This window comes from Panthera uncia, chromosome B4 (assembly GCF_023721935.1).
Source record: "Panthera uncia isolate 11264 chromosome B4, Puncia_PCG_1.0, whole genome shotgun sequence".
Lineage (NCBI taxonomy): Eukaryota > Metazoa > Chordata > Mammalia > Carnivora > Felidae > Panthera > Panthera uncia.
The window spans coordinates 83,474,178-83,500,239 of record NC_064809.1 but is presented as its reverse complement, the minus strand read 5'-3'; positions in this window follow the sequence as shown (position 1 = coordinate 83,500,239).

Below are 26,062 nucleotides of genomic sequence, written 5' to 3'. Positions count from 1 at the left end.
CTTCCCCCCTTCTAGTTATTTAGGCCAATTCAGTAACTACACTGACATAAAACAGATTAACAGGAGAAAATCAAATTTAATTACATAGGTATGAAAGATCCACAAAGGCATGAGAGGCTCCTGGGCAGTCAGGCATTGAGGCTTATATACCATCCTGGGCTAAGGAGAAAGGGGTCTGATCTGGGACTTCAGAGAGGAGGAAGACAGTTCACAGGAAGACAGGAGGAGCAAGTAGATGGTAAGCAAATGTTTGCCATACGAACAGAAGTCTTACATAAACAAGAACCAAAATCACTCTTCCTGGAACAGGCTCCCAGTCTTATTTATTTATTTATTTATCTATCTATCTATCTATCTATCTATTTATTTAAGCCAGTTAAGGGTGAGATAAAAAACTCTTGTTGAGTCTGTTGGGTCTTTACCTCAAAGATAATTATTGTCTTTACCTCAAAATAATCCACATGCCAAAGTGGCATATTCTGGGGCAGCCAGCCCTGAACCCCATCAAGCCTAGAGCCATACCAGCAGATTCTTATTTATTGGCTTGCTGAGAGAAGCTAACAGGCTGTAAGGCAGGGGCCCCACGAATTGGAGTGCGCTTTCTAGCTGACATTGTAATCTAAGTTTTCAACAGAACAGCAAAGTAAATATATATATATATATATATATATATATAGCCCTTTAATACTGAGCAGTGGTCCCTCTGGATGGGGAAGAAGGCATAATGGCACAGTAGCACCAGAAAGCCTGCTTTACTGGCTTCGGTGCTTTGTGCATGTACTAAAGACAGGCCGAATAATGGTCCACTTGGCATCTCTTTTAACCCTTAATTTCTTACTTTAAAATACAGATTATTATAGAAAGTATCTTTTTGTGCTCTGTTGTTTTTGTCTGGGGGGAGCTGTGGAATGGAAATGCTCCAGCCAACCAATATTGATTCTGAGAGACAGTAAATGCATTCAGGCCCAAGCTCTTACCAAACATATTTGTTCTATGGGACAAAACAAAATATTCTTGTGTCCTAAGTCCAAGCAAAGTTTCTTTCATACCTGAGTCAGAGAAAAGGAGACACATTAAATAATGACCAAGATGCTCAGTTTCAGGATGTTGGATTCTTACTGTTGACCTTTATATGGTAGCTTGTATATGAAAACAAATCATAAGGAATGAAGTCAGCAAATTAGGCTGCTACAAAAGGAGGAAAAGAGCTTCAGACTTAAGCAACAGCCTGTGCTAAAAGCAGCTTGCTGCATAAGTATATTTAGTCAGTAAAACAGTGAACTGGAAAATCAGATTAGGATCTTTAAAATAAAAATCTAGGGCTTACTGGGAAATGCTTGAAGAGAAAACTCAGTGAGCTAGTAGAACACTTTGTTATAGAGGGCAATCCAATTGAACATGATGGAGATTTTCTTCCTAGTTTGAAAGAATACAGAAGAGAGTTACAAAACCAGATAAAACACCCACAACTCTTGACTAAGGATACTTTTGAGATGAACAGTCTATAAGAACAAATTTAAATTGGAAGAATGTCAATTCTCTGCTTTTTATCCAAAGTGGGGAGAAAGGGACATGTCAAAACAATGCATGTATTTAAATATAAAGTATTACAATGCTATAGTTATGATTTGTAAACCCAAGCAAAGATGAGATAAAATAGTGTGAATATTTCCAGATACTCGCCTGGCAAGTTCTGAAAGTGGATTTTTTGCCAAAGTGAGAACAGAGAGATTATTAAATTGGAAGTTGGAAAGGAGTGGAGGAATATAGAATGTTGACCAAAAAGATGTCAATCACAAATGATGCCAATCACAAACCATGCTTAAGCAATTCTCATTAGAGAGATAGTTCAGTAGTGTAGGCTATTCTGTACGTGAACGTACCTTCTCTGATTTTAGGATTTCTTCGTCAGGTATGGGATTTGTCAGTTTGGGGAAGTCTGCATCTTTGTGTGGACTTGGCAACAGGAATTAAGAAAGGGCAATAAATTGAGTGGACATTATCTCTAGAGAGAGAAAGAGAATCTGTTGCAGTGATATATCAAAGCCACAGAGATACTCACGGCTGCTCAGATCAGATAATGAAAAGAGGGCATGAGACTGTGCTATATATAAAGACAATAAGTTCCAAAAATAAGGCATGGGCCAAAATGACAAGACCAGGAACTGGGGGAAAAAAATCAGAAAGAAGTGATATTAGGTGAAAACTAAGGAAATCTGGATAAAATATGGACTTTAGGTGGTCATAATGTATCAATGTTGTTTCATTCATGGTAATAAATGTACCAAAGTAAAGTAAGATGCTAATGAGGAAACTCTGTGCAGAGTGTGTGAGTACTCTCTGGACTATTGTTTCAATTTTTCTGTAAATGTAAAATTGTTCTAAAAATAAAGTCTATTGAAATTTTTTAAAACACAGTATAAAAATCTTCTTTGTATACTGATCTATGATATTCCTTATAGAATAAAATAATATGCATCCATTTTAAAAATAAAGCAAGAGAAGAGTTCTGAGAGTATTGAAGTCTGTGTTGGTTCCATTGGAAAGCTCACATTTGAACAGAAGCTTAAAGAAGGTCAGGAAAGACTATTTCGGGTGGAAATGGATATGGATGGTTATCTGGTGGAAGCATGTTTCCAGGAAAGAAAACATCAGGAGGAGAACGCCTGTAATGACAGAATGCTTGGGCTCTCCACAGAAAAGTGAGAAGCTAATGTGACTCCAGAAAGTGAGGGAAGTAGTAGGAATTGAGGTCACAAGTCAAAAAGATTATAATTGTAGGTAGACAGATCTTGTAAGGCTTTGGATGTTTACTATTAAAGAAACAGGAGCCCTTGTAGTGTTTAAGTATAGGAGTGCCATGATTTGGCTCATGTTTTAAACAAGGGACAAACTTAGGGAAGTTTGTCACAGAAAATTATGGGGGGGGTGGGGGGAGAGGAAGAGTTTGTACTGAAAAGAGGCACTTGGGCGTTAGTCCTCTTGAGACATGGAACAATGAAATTAAAGTAGTTGGTGTGAGTCTTCTAGCTTCCAGGCTCTCTGAATTCCAGCCTCTGTGGGGAAGAATGCAGTCCTTTTCAACCTTACTGATGGTAAGGAGGCCTTCCAGCCAATGCTGAGCTGAGAGGGCTCTCCAGAACTTGGGGGATCAGTGGTGATACTTGCCTCAGGCTTCGCAACCACAAGCGCATCCCACAGGCACCCAGAACCCACTAGCCCTTCTGGAGCTTTTCATTCCTGGCAGGGAGCTGGGTGGTGGGGTGGGGGTGGGGGTGCACAAATAAAACTTCCTTCTCCAGCAGAAAGTCTAGTGACCACTATTGAACTCTTGGAATAGGATGTTCTAAGTCATAGGGATAGTATACTTTCAATATATTAAAGAAAGGGATCTGTAGGAAGGAAAAAAAGACATTATCACTAGAACATAGAGGATCTTTGGTAAATTATCTTCAAAGTTAAGTAAGTGCAATATTATTTTTATCCTAAACTAATGACAGAGGCCATAAAATATAAAAGATCTAAGAGGGTCACATACATACCAGGTTGAAAGGAGAATTATTTTAGTGAACAGATGTGTTGACCATTCCATAATGCATCGCAATGTTGAAACACACATGCCTAAATTTCATTTCATGTAAGCTCCCTATTCATATTGGGTCATTCCATTAAAAAAATTTCTCCCATTATCTATGTTGGTGGGTAAGAATGAAAGGACAGTAAAATTGGTATATCCAATAAATGGTTCCTGATTTGAATTATTGTCTTTCTATCCTGCTGAATTTCAACCAGGAATCTAGTTGAGACAGAATTCATGGCTTTTACAATAGCTTATTCTGTACAATTCTTCTACAATAAAACATACTTCCCTCAGGGAGTCCAGAATTATAGTGGTTAAAGAACTAGACTGGGGAAAGTCAAAGACTATGTATCTATGTATGTATGCGGGTATGTATAAACAGATAGGTTATCTGTTAATTTTTGAAGTGAGAAAAATGTATGTAAGTAGGAACTTTATAAAACATTTATGGAATCAGAAATTCTGAATTAGCCCTGAGGTTTATGTCAGAAATCTTTTCCTTTCTATTTTTGGATGTAACCTACCATGCGGAAGAGAAGAAGCCTCCCTCCAAGCTGGGGAGGAGGCTAAGAAGAAATATTTAATACCTCTAATGTCAATACACATAAAACTAAGAATTTTTTTTGCACTGGGAATTTGTGACAGGAAGTATATAATCACATAACTTTCCTCAAATCAGAAATATTCTGCCTCCCTAAGATGAGGGCACTGATACACATTAGGAGACAGGGAAGGAAAAAGCTTTCATTATGAGTAACAATTTAAGATTGCCAAAAATACTTGTTTGTAACCCAAATGCCAATCCATTAAAAGTAAGTTGATAACTCTTCTTACTCTAGTGCTGGTGTCAGGGAGAGGGAAACAATGTACACCACTAGCTCAAGAGGCTCCTTGTGAAATTGTGACAAGGTGCCCTTCCAGGCGGACACCGTGTTGAGGAGGGCACATGGCTTGGTTAGTGGAGTAGGATGGATTTTGGGAGGCACGTCCTCTCTGCCATTCACCCATGAGTACCTGGACCTGAATGTTAGGGAACCAAAACGTGGGTGGGGAGAAATGCCCCTCCATCTTTGTTAACAGTAGTGATTACGTCAAAGTCCTAATAACCACCATGGTAGCATCAGTCCTGAGCATTGGCCATGAAGGTTTAAAAAATAACTCTCCAGGGGCGCCTGGGTGGCGCAGTCGGTTAAGCGTCCGACTTCAGCCAGGTCACGATCTCGCGGTCCGTGAGTTCGAGCCCCGCGTCAGGCTCTGGGCTGATGGCTCGGAGCCTGGAGCCTGTTTCCGATTCTGTGTCTCCCTCTCTCTCTGCCCCTCCCCCGTTCATGCTCTGTCTCTTTCTGTCCCAAAAATAAATAAAAAACGTTGAAAAAAAAATTTTTTAAAAAATAACTCTCCAGGAACTCCAAAACAAGACTCTTACTCATGAAGAGTGGAAGGTATCTAGGAAACACAGGAAAGGGAGGAAGGTAGATCTTGGCTAACTTTTGTAATGAGTTACCATTTGGAGGGACATCCAAGCTCCAGGGTATCAGAGATCTACCAATTGCTGCTGCTAAGTAGGTCAGGGTTATGACAAAGTGTTACATATGATATACATTGTTCATTACCAAGGAGACATTACTAACAAGTAACAATTATTAAAGTTGCATAGATGGGAGAAATGTGATTTCTTCTTATCCATACTCAGCATGGAGTTAGGAAAGTATTGGTTCTTATATTTAGTTCTCTAGGTAAGTAAAACTGCTAGAGACTAACTACTGGGCTACACTTTCTAGAATGTCCCTGATTAGAAAAATAAGTATTTGCCTCTCTAAATATTGTTTCTCCATATTCTTAGAAATAGCAATTTGTCTCAGATGTAGGAAAGAATTGAAGAAGGTGTAGAAGCAGCTACAACTTTAATTTTTAGAACACAGTATGTTGTGGGACCTGAGGACAGAAAAAGAAAAGCGAGTTGAGAAATATAACAGGAGCAAGTCCACTATGTGCTGGCTGGCAGGTCACACAATGAGAATGCAACAATCAAGGAGATACTGACCCTTCTCTACAGAGCTTAGCGATCAGAAGCAGTAGATAAAGGGGACTTCCATGGGCTACACTCTCTCAAGTACAAGGCAATGTGCTCACTGCTGTAGATACATAGTGAATTAATGCACAAACCACCCAATGAGAGAGGTATTCAATAACTCCTTTCACAAAGAGGAAATCAAGGATGAGAGAGATGTAAATAATGGGCCCTGCCTGCAAAATATGGAGCTGGGATTCAAACCCAGCATATCTGACAATGACATTTTTCATTCTTTATTACTATCTTACAAGGTTAAGACTCCTTTTATTAACCTTCTAATACTTGGGTTTGTATTAGAATGATTATTGATGCTGCTTTTATTATAAGACTATGGCCTTGAATGGAGGTTCCATCCACCAATTAGCAAATTATCATAAAAACGCCCAGGATATCACATTTGTTATTGCTTGACCTCTGTATTGCCACTGTGAATGAACATATCAGAATGTCACCCATGTTCAACTATTAAAATCCTCGTTTTAAAAGTTAGATACAATTTTAGAGTCAGAGGGGAATATATGAGGTGACATTCCAGCTTTTATTCATGTCAATGAACATAAATAATCCAGTGTTGTTAAAGGGCAAATCTGAGTGAATTGGTACTCCAAAAGTGAGTAAGTTTATAACATGAATTTTAACTTTGAAGCTCCTGCTTTTTTGGTTAATACACCTAAGAGAGATTTGAAAGTGATCAGTAGTTGTTTGGGTTTTTTTTTTTTTTTAATGCTTGTTTATTTACTTTGAGAAAGAGAGCATGAGCAGGAAAGGGGCAGAGAGGGAGAGAGGGAGAGGGAGAGGGAGAGGGAGAGGGAGAGGGAGAGGGAGAGGGAGAGGGAGAGAGAGAGAGAGAGAGAGAGAATCCCAAGAAGGCTGTCTCTGCCAGTGCAGAGCCCGATTCAGGCCTTGAACCTATGAACCGTGAGATCATGACCTGAGCCAAAACCAAGAGTTGGATACTTAACCAACTGAGCCATCCCAGTGGCTAGCATAACCTTAGAAAAAATTCTTCAAGTGGCATATGAGTTTATTTTTTAATTACCTTTCATACATAGCATTTTTTTGCAATGGCATTATTTAACATCTGAGTGGCAATAGTTTACCTTCTGTTGTGTGAAGAGAGGAAGGCGTGATTTTTTTGGCTTCCAATCAACAATAAAGTGTGGAGGAGTATAACAGATGCTGAATATTTAGTCGTGCAGTTTGAGGATTGAGCCATGGCATGACTGTCCTAGATAAACAGACTGAGTACCTATGTGCAAGGCACATTTCAAACGAGATTTTCCCCCATATCCTTTGTAGGATGTGAAAATGCAGCCTCTGAAACCTGAGGCAGAACAGAAGGGGGGAAGAAGTGATGTCCATATTTTATTACCATCGTTATTCTGCTTAACTTTCTGTGACACCTCACCTATTTCTCTTTCCCTCTGTGCTACTTCAAAGCATTCATTTCTTCAGATGGCATACTATAGTTCAGAAGACGGTGCCTCCTTATTTAAAAGGAGCAAAGCAGAAGGAGTGAAATTCTCCAATGTAGCAATTGGAGGAATGTTTTTTAAAAATCTGAGTTTATGATAAAGGGAGAAATACCTTTCCTTTAAACTTGATCATCTTGTTGAGATAAAGGAGCAAACTTGTAGGATCTCAGAACCTGAAGTTCCCTCATCATTTAACCTACTAGATTAATGGAAGAGAGAACCGAGTCCAGCTGGCACAGGAGTCAATAGCAGAATCCGCTTTTGTGGCTTCGGGTGTAGCCTTCCTGAGTCATTGCAAGAGGGCTTTTTGTACATTCTGATCCTATCTCATTGAAAGCAGTGGAAACTAAGAAATCTTTGCTAGCATAATAGAGACATTTTCCTCCAGCTCTAGAGTAGTCTCTCCTTAAATAATGTACGGAATATTCAGCTTTTTTCATGAGATTCCTGTCTTCCTCCCCTCCTCATGTTTATCAAGATACCAAGACCCGTACAACACCAATGTATTGAATTTCAGCCAAAGAGCATGCAACCAAGAGAGAGACTGTGAGGGTGGAGACCCAATAGAAATTGTTATTCTACAGAAGGAAATCTTAGATGCCATGATTCAAACTACGCTCCTTCCCTAGCCTGCTTCTACCTCTTTACCCTTGAGTCAAATGTTATCAAGTGTGGATGGTGTAACTTAGGAATAAATTGTATTTTGAGGGGTTTGTAATTTTTCTGCAATGTCTTGTTATTCTGTTTTACATTTGATTACCTATATATCACATATTACACACGTATTACAAACATATCTGAGGCCCAATATGACAATTTTTGAAGATGAAATGTGAAACAGAAGAGGAAGATCCTAGGTCTAGGTCTCTGGGAAACTTCAATGAGGTTAATGATGAAAAATTAAAATCCCCTGTGTCAGGAGACACAAATTGCCATTTTTCCAATGGAAGTTACTCCTGAAGACGTCTTACACGAGTGGTAATTCAGGTCTTCTATCCCACTGGGCACTGTCTATGGAAAACAACTTTCAAAGATACCAGTGGCTCCACCGAATTCACAGCCATTTGACAAATAGAGCGCTGATCAGCTTAAACAGTGATTGGAATCCCCAAACAAACAACAAAACCTAGTTTTGAAAGGCCCGGAAGCAATTTACTTAGTAGCAGCAAAACTTACTGCCCAGAAAAGGAAAACTAATAATGCCAGCATATGCAATTAGAGCAAGTAACATGCTGTAAGATGCAGGATGATAAAACAAAAGATTCCACTTTCAAATGGCAAATAAGTTGATGTATTGGTGGTGTGTCACATCACGCTGAAAAGGTTGGACATAATAAACTGAAAAACAACAGCTCCTCTCTCCAGGTTGATGAGTCAACACATTTCACCGATAAATGTCAAGCTATAGCATTTGTAAGATGTGTAAATGATGTTGAAATCCAAGAAAACTTTTTCTGTTGCAACCAACTCCATGAAGAGGAGGCAAAGACAAGATATATTTAAAGTTTTGTAAACAAAAGATTTATCTCGGAGGAACTGAGTTGACATCTGTATTGATAGTGCCCTTTCAATGATGGGCTTCATGCGAGGTTTCATCCCTTGTAAAATAATGTCACGGCACACTCCTTTCTTTACGGAGAGGGGCTGGAATCAAAAAATCATTGGAAATGAAATTTTCAAAACAAATGTCTGGATGATGGTCCAAAAAATTGTTAACTTTATTAAACAATGACATCTTATTTGCAGCTGCTTTAGAAACCCTAGAAACATCTAGAAAAGAGCTCTTAACTCTCCTGCTGCCTACAGAAATCGGACGGTTTAACAAAGGAAGAATTCTTAACAGCGTGAGTCGAAAGGTAAATTGCAGATGTTGCTAAGTGTTTTGAAGATGAAGAACGGCTACAGAAACCTGTCTGCTGAGCACACTTATTTTTTTTAATCACATGAAGCAGCTGAGTAAGTCCCCTTAAGGCCCTTCAGAAAATGTTTTGACTTCACAAGATGAGAGTCTTAGACTTAAAAGAAAATGGAATCTTTCGAAAAAAAATTATGCTGCAAAAGGAATGTTGAAATGTTGCCACTGCCTCTTGGTCTTGAGAGTAAGGAAATACATTGGTAGATCTCAAGTCGTCTTGAAAACCATCCAGAGGAGTCGCACTACAAAACTGAACAGTATCTCCCCCATGACCCTCTTTCACGGTAAGTGCATAACAGGGAGGTGACCCTTTCTTTGAATCTTCTCAGCCTAAGAAATGACTTGGAGAAAAGAGGAAGAACTTTGTGACCTATAGTTCGATTATACACTGAAGATGAAATTTACCAACCATCCCAAGACAAGTTCTCAATTTCTGTGAAAGAAGAGAAACTTGCCACTCATAGGAAAGTACTGAACAATTTGCTGCAATTTACAACCCTTACATGTGTGAGCAAGTTTATTTTTTACAAGAGCTAGGATAGAAATCATCTCACTTCACTTGAAAATGAGATGCATGTATTCATCTCAAGTTTGATTCTATGCAGCAAAACACAGCACAAATTTCATAGAAAAAAAAACCTACTACATATTTGTGTGTTTCTATAGAAGATATATAAAAACATATATGTATAATAATTGCATGACTGTTAAATCTGTATTTGAGCCTCAATATGTCATAGTCTTATAAAAAGTTCGGCTTAGCACCTCTATTCATATCGCTCTGGAAAAAAGTTTTAGTAGATTTAATATTAAACATTGCTGGGGTGCCAGGGGTGGCTCAGTCTGTTAAGAGGCCGACTTCAGCTCAGGTCATGATTTCGGGGTCCGTGAGTTTGAGCCCCGCGTGGGGCTCTATGCTGACAGCTCGAAGCCTGGAGTCTGATTTGGATTCTGTGTCTCCCTCTCTCTCTGCCCCTCCCCCGCTCACACTTTGTCTCTGTCTCTCTCTCTCGAAAATAAACATTAAAAAAAAATTGCCAATAAATTCTCCTGTTGTAAAGAATATAGTCAATTTACAACCTTTATTTAATTTTAATCTACTTTTAGAGATAAGAAATCCCATTTTGATGCAAGCCAGTTACTTAATAGAAATTACTATGTTATTTTGTTTTCTTTATGAAAAGAAAAAAGAAAATCATACATAGCAAGGTAATGCTAAGTATCTGATTTATTCTCAGGAAAACTGTACTATAAAAGTCATTCTTAGTTTTAAATAGGAGGAAAACAAATTTCTCCTATGCATGCCATACACTGTATCTCATTAGCATCCTAAGAATAGAAATGGGTGACAAAGCTTTTAGGCCTACTCAGATAAGCATTTTTAAAAATCAAGAAGGAAGGGGCGCCTGGGTGGCTCAGTCGGTTGGGCGTCCGACTTTGGCTCAGGTCATGATCTCGCGGTCCGTGAGTTCGAGCCCCGCATCGGGCTCTGTGCTGACAGCTCAGAGCCTGGAGCCTGTTTCAGATTCTGTGTCTCCCTCTCTCTCTGACCTTCCCCCATTCATGCTCTGTCTCTCTCTGTCTCAAAAATGAATAAACGTTAAAAAAACAATCAAGAAGGAAGTCTAAAAACAAAGAACAAACATTGACATTTTCTTTACCTATACTAGTGACTCGCATCAAAGTTGATATCTTCTGTCAGGAAGGTGAAGTACACAAAAAGAATAAGCTACTAAGTTAGCCAAACTTAGAAGATTCACAGAAGAAATGACTACTCAAAATAGCCCAGATTCATTTACATAATAAATTTGCATTGTCATGATTCTTCAAAGACCATCACAGTGGGTTCAAAGTAGTGGAATATACAATGTATAATGTTAAAAAAATTTTTTTTGAGTCACAACATAGAAAAAGAGAGGGATGGAAATGAATGGTCCAGTTAAATACCAACAGACAGGGGCACCCGGGTGGCTCGGTTGGTTGGGCGGCCGACTTCGGCTCAGGTCATGGTCTCGTGGTTTGTGAGTTCGAGCCCCGCGTCGGGCTCTGTGCTGACAGCTCAGAGCCTGGAGCCTGTTTCAGATTCTGTGTCTCCCTCTCTCTGACCCTCCCCCATTCATGCTCTGTCTCTCTCTCAAAAATAAATAAACGTTAAAAAAAAAATTTAAATACCAACAGACAATGCTGGAGCAAGAGTCTCCTGCAGGAACCACACGGACTCTAAGATGCTCCCTTAAGCCTATGCTCAGAGTGAGTACAGCAGTATTAGCATTTTACCATCAATCAGACTTTTTTCCTAGTCATGAATTAATCATTGTATCTTTGGTGACAGTAAGATTGGAGGAATTAACTAGATTAAATACACTGTTCCTCATCTATTTTATATCTTTTCTCCTCAAGCTTTACAGTTTACAGTTGTTTAAACCTTACAAGATTTTGTAAATAATAACACATCTAAAATATGTACTTTTCACTTTTGCAAGCTAGTGATATCAATTAGCAAAATTAATGTGACTCTACTGTAATTCTCAATATTTCCACAGTTCATGTGCTTTTTTTCCTTACGACCCTGATGGAGTCCACAGCCATTAACTCATTGAAAATTGGTAGCAATGAGATTTTGGTGTAAAGTCAAACAGAAATGAGATAAAAGAAATCACATAATGAAGAAATATTCCCACACCAACTTGGTCTGTGGTTAGAGAGGTGTTTTAAAAAATGAGAGCTATCAGAAGAATACAAAACTTAATGTGATTAATTAGGAAAAACAATCTTAGCAGTATGAGTCATTCTTATATCCTGAATAATGAACACATACCATGAACACAATTTCTTCTTGATGAGCTTAAAATTTAATACCTCCTTTCACAGGAAAAAAAAATAAGAAAACCAAGTAGATTTATCCACTGAAAGCTGAGGTTTAGCTATGCAAAGTATGTCAGTTCATCTCCATTGGTCTTGATAATACTGATTACATTTCCTCAGTTGCGATCTAACTTTTCCCGCAAAAACACCTTAAAGAATATTTAGATTAAAGATTTTCATTTAGCTGTGAAATGTTTGACTTTGTATAAGCAATTCATTTGTATTCTGAAACAGTAAGTGTGATGAGGATATTTGCAGATCATCCGCTACATTGAAACCACGTCTACCACGTGGTTTCAACGCAAAAGATAGCCTTTGATTATCGCCTCCCACGGAATGCCTCTGGCCTGTTTCGCCACCAACTGTGCAGTTATGGGAGTATATGATCAGAGTGATATAGACATAGTTTCTAAAAGAAATCTCTAACTTAATTTTGAAGTTCATTAATTTATTTAGTTTAAAAAACTGGTTTTGGTATGGAATCCCACCCCTGACTTCTTCCCGGAACCCCAGGATCATAGGTAACTCACGAACTGACTTGCTGAGATGGGTATCTACTAGCCTAACAAACTAAACTTGGCAACTCAGCTAATCAGAATTCTTATTTTGTTGTTGTGAATCAGAAAAAAATTGTCACATAACGTTGTATAAATTTAAGGTGTATAACGTGTTACTGTGATACATTTATATATTGCCATATGATTGCCATTGTGGTGATATTTATCACATTACATAATTATAGTACAATTTTGTTGTCTATATCCATTATATGGTACATTAGATCTCTCTGGCTTATTTCCTACTCATTGCAAGTTTGTACCCTTAAACAACATCAGTCTTATCTCCCTCCTTCAATCCCTGGTAACCACCATTTAACTTTCTATAAAACAGAGTTTTTAATATTTATACCAACCTCTTCCAATCCTGTACTGTTCTCAATCTTTCCTGTTAGTAGTAAATGGCATCATTCTTTTGCTTAAGTCAGATGCTAAAGAGTCTTAATTAATTTCTCATTTTTGTATTACTTACCATGTGAGCAAGTCCCATGGGTCTGATTCCAAAACATGTTACTAATCTAATCAAATCACCATCATTTCTTGCCTTATAATTGTAATAGCCTTCTATATTCTCAACAGTCTATTTTTGTATAGCAGTCAAAGAAGTGTCTTAAAATGTAAATATAATTATGGCATACCCATATTTACCAGCTTCTGGCAGCTGACCCTGTTTAACTCTCTGATCTGATCCCATGTAAGGCCCCCCTACCTCACTCAATGGGAGGGCCCATCTCTAAACACCTATTGTTAGGTACCCATCCAATTATTCTCTACTGCATAAACATGACAATAGTTATCATGATACAATATTATTATTACTATGATGTTTTATTGTTTATTTACTTATGTGTTTTTTCCTGATAAAAGTCATAAGAGCAGACAACTTGTCTCTTTATCACCACTCTACCCTCAACACAAGAGCAACAAATACAAAGCAAGTGTTTAGTAATGAATAATGTATAAATACGTAAGATGTATTGGTGATTTGTTTTACTTTGCTGACATTACTGTTCTCAGGACTACATAACATAATACAACATAATGTAATATAACACAATGATACTATTTTTCACTTTGTACTGGGTCAGTACATGAGATCAAAAGTGAAAGTTAAATTAGATTTTGTAGGCTGTACTCCTCCAAATTCCTAACCACCTATTTCTGTTTCTTTTATCTTGAGAACTTATAAATTATAATGTAAATTTACTTACTATGTTTTGCTTTTCATCTACCTTATCCAATTATAATAGACATGCCATATGTTCAGGTTTACATCTGTAATACTTTGCCATTTGAAATACCTCCTGGTACCTAATAGATGCCAAATAAATATTTGTTGATAAATGAATATTTGACAATCTTAATTCTATTAGTTCTTGATAAGCAAGGAGTAGATTTCAAAGAGCATGAGAGAAATGGTTTCCTATATTGGCATTCTGATATTTTGGCAAGAAAACATATATTGGTTGTAACCTCTTTGGGAGCTTCATGAAAATCTGAAACCAGCCTCCAAGGTCAGAGGGCAGGGAGAGGCCAAAGAAAGAGGCAGGCCACTGTAGGTTGGCAGGTGGCAGTTTTGATAAGAGTTATTATATTCAAGGCATATCATGGGCGACAGCAATACAAGTGAACCCCCACCCCTGCCTGCCAAATTGTAAACATTTATAAAGACACCCTAACTGGGATTAGTCACGTATACTGTGCAGATGTTCTCAACCTCACCATCTCATGGTTATGCCCTTGGAGCACCCTCTAGGATCAGGAAAGGCAAATGGAACCCATATCCCAGGACAGGGGAGGGGGTGAGAAGCCTCTAATTGCCTAGGTCACAGCTCAACCAGTGGTGTATCTTCCCCATGCCTCCTTCAACACACAGTTAACATATCACACAATCTTTAGATCAAGATTTAAATGATGTAGAAAAAGAGACAGAACTCTTTGTATTTAAACTCGTTAGTATATAAATTAAGCTAGATTTTCTGAATACTTCTTGAAAACAGCCTAAACCCCTCCATAATAGCTAACTAAAGAAGGAAAAAGCTTATTTTATTAAACTGAAATTATATAATTTTTAAGTATATCTTTATCGACCTGCACTTGCTGAGTTACACGATATCATATGATGCTTTAATTTCACAATATCGTATTCATTTAAATGTCATATCTTAGTCTGAGCTATTTTAAACATATACTTCAACCCTTATTTTAAAGTATCCACATTATCCAATTAGACCTCTGCAGTGTTCACATATAAATTTAACTAACTGCAATAAAAGACAGTACCTAAATTGTTGCCCATGGGTGGTACAGAAAACAAATCCTGTAGGAGTTCAGAAGAGGCATAGATGAGGAGATAAAGGAGACTTAATAAGAAAGGTGGTTCTTAGGCTGGGATCTAAATGATACATAAAATAGAAACAGATAAACCAAGACCAGAAATACAAGCAGAGTTGAACCAATCAAAGTTAACACGACTGGACCACGAGTGGTCTCGGCAAAAGTGCAGAGTTTGTACAGAAGAAACCTTGTGAGAAAGGTAAGTGAGGAGTGCAGGTCTTGAACAATAGGCCAAGGACATTTGACCTTAAATAATTATTAGTTGCATGATGTTAGAGACATCAGCGGAATACTATTGTAATGGCCATATGAAGAGTTGTTTGGAGAAGCAAGAGTTTAAAAGCAGAAAACCAGTTAAAAACCTTTGGCCATTGACTGATTTTGAATTAATAAAGAGCTTGACTAGAAATATTGGTCATGTTAATGGAAAATAACATTATTTTTTTTCTCTTGGTTGCAAAACTATTTCTGGATAAGCTTTATCAAAATATTCCCAACTTGAAATCCATGTTTCCTACAACTACAACTCCCTACAACTAATTCTGCAAATCTGAAAAAGTGAAATGCGTTTCATAAACTTGATATGAACTCATTAACTTCATCAGCGAAGGTGTGAAAGGCTGCGGTCTTCTCCCAGCCAAGTGGGTTGTCTATAATAAAACACCTATCACTTCAGGGATTTAAATTAGCAAGCCATCTGGCAGGAAAAAAAATAATAATGAGGACAACATTACACAAAGGGGAGGGCTTGGGTTTAACTCAGAGGGTTCAACAGCATTGAGGATGATCTGTTTTTTGTTTTCTTTTGCTTTAAGTTAAAATTTTAGTTCTTATTAAAATATCACACCTGTGAGGGTTACGTTTTTAAATAGACTTCTATGTTGTAAAGTCAACAATATGCATGCAAAAATGAGCAATGACTATTAAGTAGATGAGACCCCATTGATTAGTTCAGGTGTAGATATAGTACCATGAGAAGGTCTCATCCAGTTTTCTTATCCTTAGGTACCTGTTAAGGCCCAGTAATGCACTGTTAAAGTCACTGTCTATGATACCCTCTTAATATGGTTCCCCTGATGAATCAGGCCTCTCACCATTTAAGGAAAACAAAACAAAACCCAGCATTGGTAAGGGTAGGAAGCTTTATTCACCACTAGCTGGTAGAAAGATGATTTCACCTTTCAGAAAAGCAATCCAGCAATATTATTAAAAACAAAAAGTGCTTCTAACTTTTTGCCTCGTAGTCTCATTGTAGATTTGCCCATATAATAATAATTAACAATCCCAATAATCTAAGAGTAGGTCAGCAGACCACAGAATATTTGTAGGCTGAAATATTATTATCAAGCTTATGACAGTTGAGGGGCTTTGAGGAGATACTGGAGAAGGAGTAAAGGAGCAAGGAACTAGTATCTGAGCGTTACATTCACAATGAGTCTGAAATATGGACTTTTCACTTTAGATCCACATGGCATATAAATACAGTTGCAGATTTATATTTATGGAATTGAAATGTATATATCACACAACTTTAAATTTGTTTTAGTTTCACACTACCTGATGGAAATTCTTGGATGGTAGGCTGGCAAGTAATATTTCCATATGTTTTTATAATATTCACATTTTCTGTGATGAATACATATCACTTTACAAATAGGAAGACACACAATATGCACTGTATTAAAAAACACACTGAGGAGAAACTGACTTACACAGTTGTTCTGTTTGATCTATTTTAATCTGGTATATGAAACACAACAATGTAGGATGGCTAATAATAAGCATCTTGCACAAATGACAGATGGACTTTTCCCCCAACAATAAAATTCTTCCTGGATGTCCAGCTTATGTAATATAAATCTCTTTTTTGCTGCTAAATAATTGTACTTTGCTATTCCTTGTCCTATTTGGCTTTCTAGACACCCAAGTTAATTGTTATATGCAATCCATTATGTACCCATATCCTTGTTTTCCAAAGGATACCATAACTGGCTTAGTTTGAGTTCTCCCAGAAACAGAACCTAAGACACACATTTTGGTACAGGTATTTTAGTTGGGAGTTCATTCCAGAATGTTGGAGTGGGGGAACAGGGAAAATGTGATATGAAGTAGGAAAAGCCAATAAAAGGCACATTCTTGAGGTCACAGTTGTAGGCAACAGGGGCTCAACTCAACCAGGTCCTCTGATTAAATATGTAGAATGCCTCAAAACAGTGTCCATGCAGAGGATGTCTAGGACAGTTATGCATCAGATCCCAACACCTGCAGCATTAACACCCCTGCGCAGCCAGGCAATGCCTGTATGTGAGCTGAGCGGGCTTCTGCATGATCAGGGAAAATTATGAGCTAGAAATGCAGTAAGATTAATGGCACATGCTTGAGGAGGGGTGCCATCAGGACTCAAAGAAGTGTTTGTATATATGTGATATATATATCACAACTGAAAGTAGGGGTGGGGTAAGAGGATGTGCAAAAGCATCTGCTTACACTGCTCAGATCTATTTGTAACCCATGTAAATTTTACTGTCACTTACTCTTCAAGGTGGTAACCAACCACATTCTCTTAAAAAGATTCAGTAATTAGGTTTAATGAGACAAGCTATAGTGCTCACTGAGGTGGCTTTCCCTGAGGTCAGAACGTTCATTATCTCCATCCACAACAACCCGTTCTAGATTGCCCTTTTTCCAGCACTGTCGCTGGTTTAGGTGTGTGTCTAGTCAGATGATGGGGACCTTTCCTGAGGAGTCTGAGACTTTGGTTATCTTTTCCTTATCAACGTCTGGTTGCTGAGAAATGCTCTATTAAGTCTCCATATTCTAGATGAGCTGATTCAGACCTTTATTCCCTAGGGGTCTGAGCATCTGGTTTTGTCAAGCTGTGGGAGATGCAATTTTCCTTCCACTCTTAACAGGCAAGAAAATCCCAAAATATGTTTCAATAAATTCTCTAAGTTCCATACACATTCCTCCCCATTCTGATTACATAGCTGTGGGCCTAGCTCCTCATGACCATCAGAGTTACCTTTTCCCTCAGTAAAATGGTACCTATTTCCTTTCTGTGATAGTCTACTGGCATATAATAGGATGTCCCAAGTGACAATGCAACTGTCATAGCTCCAGTTTCAGTGAAAACATCATTGTGTCCATGGTGGAAGTGTTCCTTATCTGGGAAATAAAGCCTAACTCAGCAGAGACTAAAGTTATACAGAGGAGAAAGACATTTCCAAGTAAGTCTCTGGGAGGAATGGCCAGAGGCCTGATTCTATGCATAACTCATGATTCTGGATCCATACAACCTAACTTCAGAACACAATAATATTATGTTAGTGCTTTACAAAACATTCTATGATTTTTTTTAATGTTTATTTATTTTTGACTGAGAGAGAGACAGAGCATGAGTGGGGGAGGCGCAGAGAGAGAGAGAGACACAGAATTGGAAGCAGGCTCCAGGCTCTGAGCCATCAGCCCAGAGCCTGACGCGGGGCTCGAACTCACAGACCGCAAGAGCATGACCTGAGCCGAAGTTGGACGCTCAACCGACTGAGACACCCAGGTGCCCCATTACAAAACATTCTAGAGATTGATGCTATAAAATAAATAAACTGGCTGACATAGGAAATAACGTGGTAGGGGTTCTACTTTAGACAGGACATATGAGGAAGACTTGTCTGAGGAGGTGACATTTAAACTGAGTACAAAATAAAGGAAAGGAATGAGCCATTTGAAAAGTTTGGGGAAAGATTTTGATCTACACTGAGTGTCTGGAGGCAGAGAGAAAGCATAGGAAGAGAATGTAGAGAGGAAATCAGGAAAGAGATCAAGTAGGGCATTTTAACCACGGAGAAGAATGGTAGTCTTGTCACGAGTGATTATGATTACAGAGTTTTAAACACCAGCATGACCAGCACGATTATATTCGTATTTAAAGGAGATGACTCTTGTGTAGAGAGTATACTGGGGATGGAGACAAGGAAAGAAGAGGGTGAAAACCAGCTAGGAAGCAAGGCAATCATGGTTGAAGAAAAAAAAATGAAAGTAAGCTGAATGAGGATGAGGACTGGGAACACAGAAGTAAGAGATCCTAGAACACATCTGTGGTGAGAAATAATTGACTTTACTAATTGTAGAAAAAATTAGAAGGAGATAAATTTTGACTTGTTATAAGGAGTAATTGCATCTTTATGTGATGGATTGCTATTGTTCAAAATTATATCCTCAAGAGTATTTTACTTCCCTACCCAATAACTTCAGTATTAGTCACAGCACTACTTTTAGTGCTCAAATGTGAAAGAGGGGCTCCTGGGTGGCTCAGTCAGTTGAGCGTAGGACTCTTGATTTCAGTTTAGGTCATATCCCAGGGTTGTGGGATCAAGCCCCACATCAGGCTCTGTGCTGAGGGTAGAGCTGCTTGGGATTCTCTCTCTCCCTCTGCCCTTCTCCCCAGCTCATGATCTGTCTGTCTGTCTGTCTCTCTCTCTCAAATTAAAAAAAAAAGTGAAAGAAAGTGATGTTTGCTGCTCTTTTAAAAATAAGTTTATTTATTTATTTTTGAGACAGAGAGAGAGAGAGAGAGAGAGAGAGCATGCACAACAGTAGGGGAGGGGCAGTGAGAGAGGAAGAAAGATTCCCAAGCAGGGTCTGCCCTGTCAGCACAGGATGTGGGGCTCCAACTCACCAAGTGTGAGATAACCAAGGGAAGCCCCCCAGGTGCCCCACTGAAAAGAAACCTAAAGAGCTATCTTATGGTTCCCTTACTGTTTTTTTTTTTTTTTTCCTCCACCAGAAGCACAGTATATTCTGACAGGGGCTGTCCTCTTGTCTGGACACTGAACGGGAAAAAATCCTAAGTAGAGCCACAGCTGATCCACAACACATGTCACGTGAGTGGGAAATAAGCTAGACGCTTGAGGCTCATTTGTTACTCTAACATAATTAATGACTGATACGATGTACAGCTATTTAAAACGCACATTTTGGAGCGCCTGGTTGGCTTAGTCGGTTAAGCATCTGACTGTGGCTCAGGTCATGATCTCCCGGTTTGTGAGTTCGAGCCCCGCATCAGACTCTGTGCTGACAGCTCAGGGCCTGGAGCCCGCTTCATATTCTGTGTCTCCCTCTCTCTCTGCCCCTCCTGCACTCATGCTCTGTCTCTCTCTCTCTCTCTCTATATATATATATATAATATAATAAACGTTAAAAAATTTAAAAAAAAAACTCACATTTTAAGTATTTTGTCACACTCAATTTTATCTATAACTTGATATTTTCCCATTCCTATTAGTTATTGTGCATCTCTGTGGGAAGATCAATAGATCTATCCTCTTCCAAAATTTTCCTAGCACCCAATTTATCAGTACCTGGATATCTAATGTATCATAATTTCCATGGTTCTTTCTTTATTGGACAGTGTATCACTGAAAGGAAACCTTTAGACTTTTCTGATTTAGATCAGAATCAGAATAAACTGAATTCTTCCGGCAACATAAACCACTTGGAAGAATTGCTGACGCCATATTACTCTCAATATCACAAAATTTAACTGTCATGGCCATTACCTCTCCTCATCCACTCCTCTCAGAAGGTAGGGAGGATGACATGAATGGTCATTGCCACTTTGGCATATGGGCTATTTTGAACTGAAGGCAATTAAGAAGCAGCATATGTAGCATCTCCCATCTGCCTATAGCAGAACATAAACCTCCTTTGTGAATAAGGTGTTCTCCTCTCTGTCTTCGGTACCAAGAGGAGGGAAACAACCCCCATCACTGGAGACAGAAAGGCAGCACCAAGATGGGTCGGTACAAACAAACCTTACTAAAGTAGCTCTTATCTTCCATTAATTTCATCTGCATTCCCGCAACTTATTGTGCCTACAAGTCTCAAATCAAATCTCCCTTGTTTTGTCACTTCTGCACAAATTTATCATTCCTTGTTAAGATGGTATATAAGCCCCAAATTCTAACCACCCCTTGGAGTTACTCATCATCGAGTTCTCCTGCATGTATACGTGTTACATGTATGAATGTGTTTTTTGTGGGTTTTTTTTCCTCCTGTTAATCTGTTTTTTGTCCGTCTAATTCACCAACCCCAGTGATAAAACATAAGAGGGTAGAGAAAAGTTGTTTTCCTAAACATTAAAATGTAATAATAGAACATTATTATTAATAGGTTATGTCTCATATCAGACACAACTCTTATGTACCTACCAGATAGATAGATAGATAGATAGGGATGTCTTTTTATCTTCTGGCTTTTCACTCATAGCTGATTCACAGCATCTGGGGAGAAATCTGAGGGATGGAACAAAACCTTCATCACCAGTTTTATATTACAGAAGCTTTAAAAGTTGAAAGAGACAATACTTTTCAGTGATATCTTGTTACCTAATGATACAGCAGCATAGGAAATGAATATTTAGCATTAACTTGTTAGTGTTTGTCTCCACAGTAAGAGGTTAAAGATAAGACTTATAGAGAAATTTCTTCTGGTCTGGCTATCCATGCAGCTCTTGTTGGACCTATACACAGAGATCTGAAAAAAAAAAAAAAAAACCTTTAACTGACATAGAAATTTTGCTTTAATGTATTCTGTCTCATAGTTTCTCAATATTCTTTCTTTTAATGTTTTTTATTTATTTTTGAGCAGAGAGGGACAGAACATGAGCAGGGGAGGGGCAGAGAGAGAGAGAGGGAGACACAGAATCTGAAGCGGGCTCCAGGCTCTGAGCTGTTGGCACAGAGCCTGACGCGGGGCTTGAACTCACAGAGTGTGAGATCATGACCTGAGCTGAAGTTGGACACTTAACCGACTGAGCCACCCAGGCGCCCCACAATATTCTATCTTCTTGATCATCTCAGTTTCTATTATTTTCTTTCAACGCTAACGAACATAAATGTTTCAGTTCAAGCAGCAAAGCAAATAGTGAATTTTTATCAACTATGAGTGATTAATTAGGATCAGTCATTATAGTATCTGTTATCCTTTTCTAATATGCAATGAAATGGAAAAAATTAAGGCAATTTTGTATACCATAGGAAGTTTCATATTTAAATTCTTTATCTTCCATGATTTGTAAATTTGGGCATGCCATGTAACTTCTGCTTCATTTATATCATCTATAATTAAAATATTTTTGGGGCGCCTGGGTGGCGCAGTCGGTTAAGCTTCCGACTTCAGCCAGGTCACGATCTCGCGGTCTGTGAGTTCGAGCCCCGCGTCAGGCTCTGGGCTGATGGCTCAGAGCCTGGAGCCTGGAGCCTGTTTCCCATTCTGTGTCTCCCTCTCTCTCTGCCCCTCCCCCGTTCATGCTCTGTCTCTCTCTGTCCCAAAAATAAATTAAAAAAAATTTTTTTTTTATCTCATCTAAACATAAGATAAAGGTATGTGAGACTGTATCTTTTAAGCATTCACCAAAGTCACAAGTTAAAGGCCATGATTTTATTGAATAGACTACTGACCATTTCTAATTGACCCAGACAGTTCATCAATGTGGAATTGCTACATATTTTATATAGTGCAATTCCATAAATTATTGAATTGACCCCTCCCAAATCTGGTTATAGTGAAAGGTAAATAAACATTTTAAATATAAGCATTAAATGGAAAAATGACGTTACAGGGATACCTCTATGGTTAGTGTTCTCTCCCATTTAGTTGTAAAGCAGGAGACCTGTTTTCATCTCCAAATTAAAATAAGGCCCAGATGAGAATGAAAACATGCGATTAAGGGGATGTTTAACAAAACGTATTCTTAATTTTATGGACCTTAAATCTTTCATTTTAATAGTGACAAAACTTCACTACCTTTGCCCCCAGGTATGCCTCTTCAACACCCTATGTTATCTTTGCAGTGTGCATTTCAAGAAAAATTATTTTCTGTAGCCAAACTTAAAAGTTGATACAATACCTCCTTCTCTCTTCCCGCTTCATTAATCTCTGGCTCTTGTCCCTTGACAACTAAGAACTATTTACCAGGTCAAATGTAATTCGCAAACTAGTTCCATCGACTTCCTCCCCACACAGATGTGTGTTTGTGTTTTGCACTGGGGCAGCCTCGAGCCCATGACAGATGCAAATCTCATTTCCACTCCCACAACTGCCTGCAGGATATTTTGGTAATTGAAGTTGGGATCAGATATTTCCAGTCAGACTTTTATAAACTTTTATTTATAACAAGCCAGAGTGTGATGATTTTTGTAAGACATGCTTCGGTGCCCAACTGTATTATCGCAAAGCATAGGGAGAATTTCAGGAAAACTTCTTTAGGTTTTTAAGTGATGTGACTTTATTTCTTTCTAAGATTTACAGAAAATAATATCCTATTTTGTTTAGTTGCTTTCCTGCAATAACTCTAATTAATTAATTTCTCACATAGCTTTAAAATGTGTCAAAGTCTAACCAGGCCCAGTTGTCCGGGCTGTCTCATGGGATGCACCAGGAATCAAAAGGAAAAAGTCAGCAAGGATGTCCTTTTCTACAACCCTCTCTCATGCCTCAACCACCCCAGGCATATATTTTGTGGTATAGAGTAACAAAGAATTTCTCCAGCAGTGTGTTCCCTTCTTGAAATCTGTTGCTTCATGGCTAATTCTACTGGGTATAGATAGGTTTGATTATTCTCACTCCTCTAAAGGCAAATTAGAAGGTGTTATCTAAATAACTAATTAATTTCATCGTTAGTAATAATAAAATGAAGAATATCATAATAATCTCTCCCTTTCCAAAGGTGCATTTCTACTTGACTTGGATTCTTTTATAAATCTAATCATTTTACTTTAAAAGAGGAATACTAATATTACGGATGTAGCAATTAGCATCTTAAAATTCTTATTAGCTTAGAATTGAATTGAATCTAGTATTTCAAATATGTCACAGAAATGAACATAAAAGACTACAATTGTATCCAAAAACCCAGAGCAAGTGTAGAGATGAAGATGTCGTTTTCCAGAATCCCATATGAAAATGATTTCAGTTTCCTTGACTGCAATTAACAATGTGATATGTCTGACCAAGAGGCTAACGCGACCTTCTGTTACATTAATAGAAGTAGAGTGCCCAGAAGAAAGGATGTGACAGTTCAACTGTTCTCTGTACTTCTAAGGAATCCTGCTTTACTCTGGAGACACATTTTGTTTAAATGATCAAAATGATGAGATGACTAAATAAAATTATCACGTTTTAAAAATTAGAAAAAAGAATATTTATGAGATGAGATGGAAAAGAAGGAATATTATAGTCTATTTGAAGGACAGTTTAATGAGAGCTGGGTAGATATTCCATTCTTATCCTATTATACCCTCCTCATGTCAAAATTCTAATTGAATCAATTCATGTTGTTGAGTATTTACCCTATTCCTGGCAAGATAATGGGGTTGATAACCAGGGATAGATTCCAATTCTGGCCCTTTAATTCACTGCTACGTGACCCTGGCCAAGGATTTCGCTTTTCTGATTTGCAATATTCTGAAGTGCAATGTGGCGTTAGCCCTACCTATTTCAGAGAAGAGTGGCAAGTGTTAAATTAGCTAATGTGTGGAATGTAACAGAAACCATCCCACAGCAAGTATCTGACTTATCTTTGTGAGTATTGTTACTATTAATATTCAAAATATTTTTTAGGTCCCAAGTGGAATGAAGTGTTCAAGTGTTAAAATTTCTAACATAGTTCTATTCAAATAAGCAATAATTTTTTGTTTTCCCCATTCTTATTGGCCGTTCTTAGGCTTCTGTTGTTGTTCCGAAATGCTTTGGAAATTCTCATATAAGCTCTGAGCTCCCTTTCCATATACGTGTATGTGCACAAACAAGCACAAACACATGGATAAAACTGTGCTAAATATTCAGGAGATGGATTGGTTCATTAAATTCCTCCCCTTAGTATATGTCTTCAATAAAAAAATAAATTAAATTAGTAAAACTAGAAATTTCACAGAGAAGGGCAAGAAATGCTCTGCCACTGAGGAAAGTATCTGCAAATCCTGTTGGGAGTGCTAACATCATGCTTTCGATCTTTCTTGGTAATAATGCAATGGGGACAAAGGACAAGAGATTGGAGATGTTATCTCAAGTCCAATTAGAAATTAGAGTTCATTCAGCAACAGCCACAGGATTTGCTAAATATTCCCTAGCTATAGAATGGCAAATGAGTGGAAAGTTAATCCTTGTTCATTTGCTGACTTGTAGCTAATTTGTTTGCAAGCAATACATTGGGATCAATTTCAGAGTTTATGTTTTGTCAACAGACAAGTCTTGTTACACTAGCTTTCTAAATCTTTACAAACCCTTGGTCTCTTTTGATAAACATAAAAATATGAACCTCTCACTTAATGTAATTTGAAATTGTAAAATAACTATTTTAATAAAGGTACCAACAAGGTTGAAAACAATTTTTTGAAATTAAGTGGTCTCTCAAAGATTCCAGCATGATTCTCTCCATGCTTGTTCCCTCCTGCTTTGCCTTCATTAACCCCCCAATGTATTATGTACTTAATGTTTTACACGTTTACCCAGAGAGAAGCAAAAATAAATAGAAAATTATTCAAATTATTTTAACCAACCTTTTTTCTGTAATTATTGTGGTGCCTGATATCATTGTCTGCACAGGAGTACTCTTCCTTCCTTCTGCTAACAGAACCTGGTTTCCGATCCCAGGGGCAACCATGTGATCCAAGTTGTGAGACTCATAATCCATAAACTAGACAAATAGATTGGTCCAGGGGTGTGAATAATAATACAAGAAAGGACAACTGGAATCCTCTCCTGGAGTTTTAACTGGAATTAACTTGTCTGCGTATTACAGTTGGGGATATTGTGTACACATACACGTGTAGAGGGGAAGGGGATTTTTTTTTCCCCCTGTGATCACAGAGTCGTATAAACATAACACCTGAGCATATTCCCTCATCACACGGAGAATAAAGACGCACACAGAGAAAAACAGAGATGAGAAACGGCAGAGAATACCCTGAGAGAGTCAAGTTTCAATGTATCAGAGATGTCCTACAAGTCTTCAAGTCTGAGACGTGTGCAATGTCCTGTCAATAAATTCTTGTTTTACTCCAGCTGAATCAAGTGGGGTTCCGATCTCTCACAGTTGAAATGGTTAATACCACTACAATTTTAGGTTATTGTGTGTTTTGCTCTTCAAGCATTTATTTAAAGCAATGGAATCTTTTTCAAGTGAAATAGTAGGAGGACCTTCACCCCACAGAAAAAGTTGTTTGGCTTGAAGCAGGTTATTAATAAAGGTCCTGTTCTTTA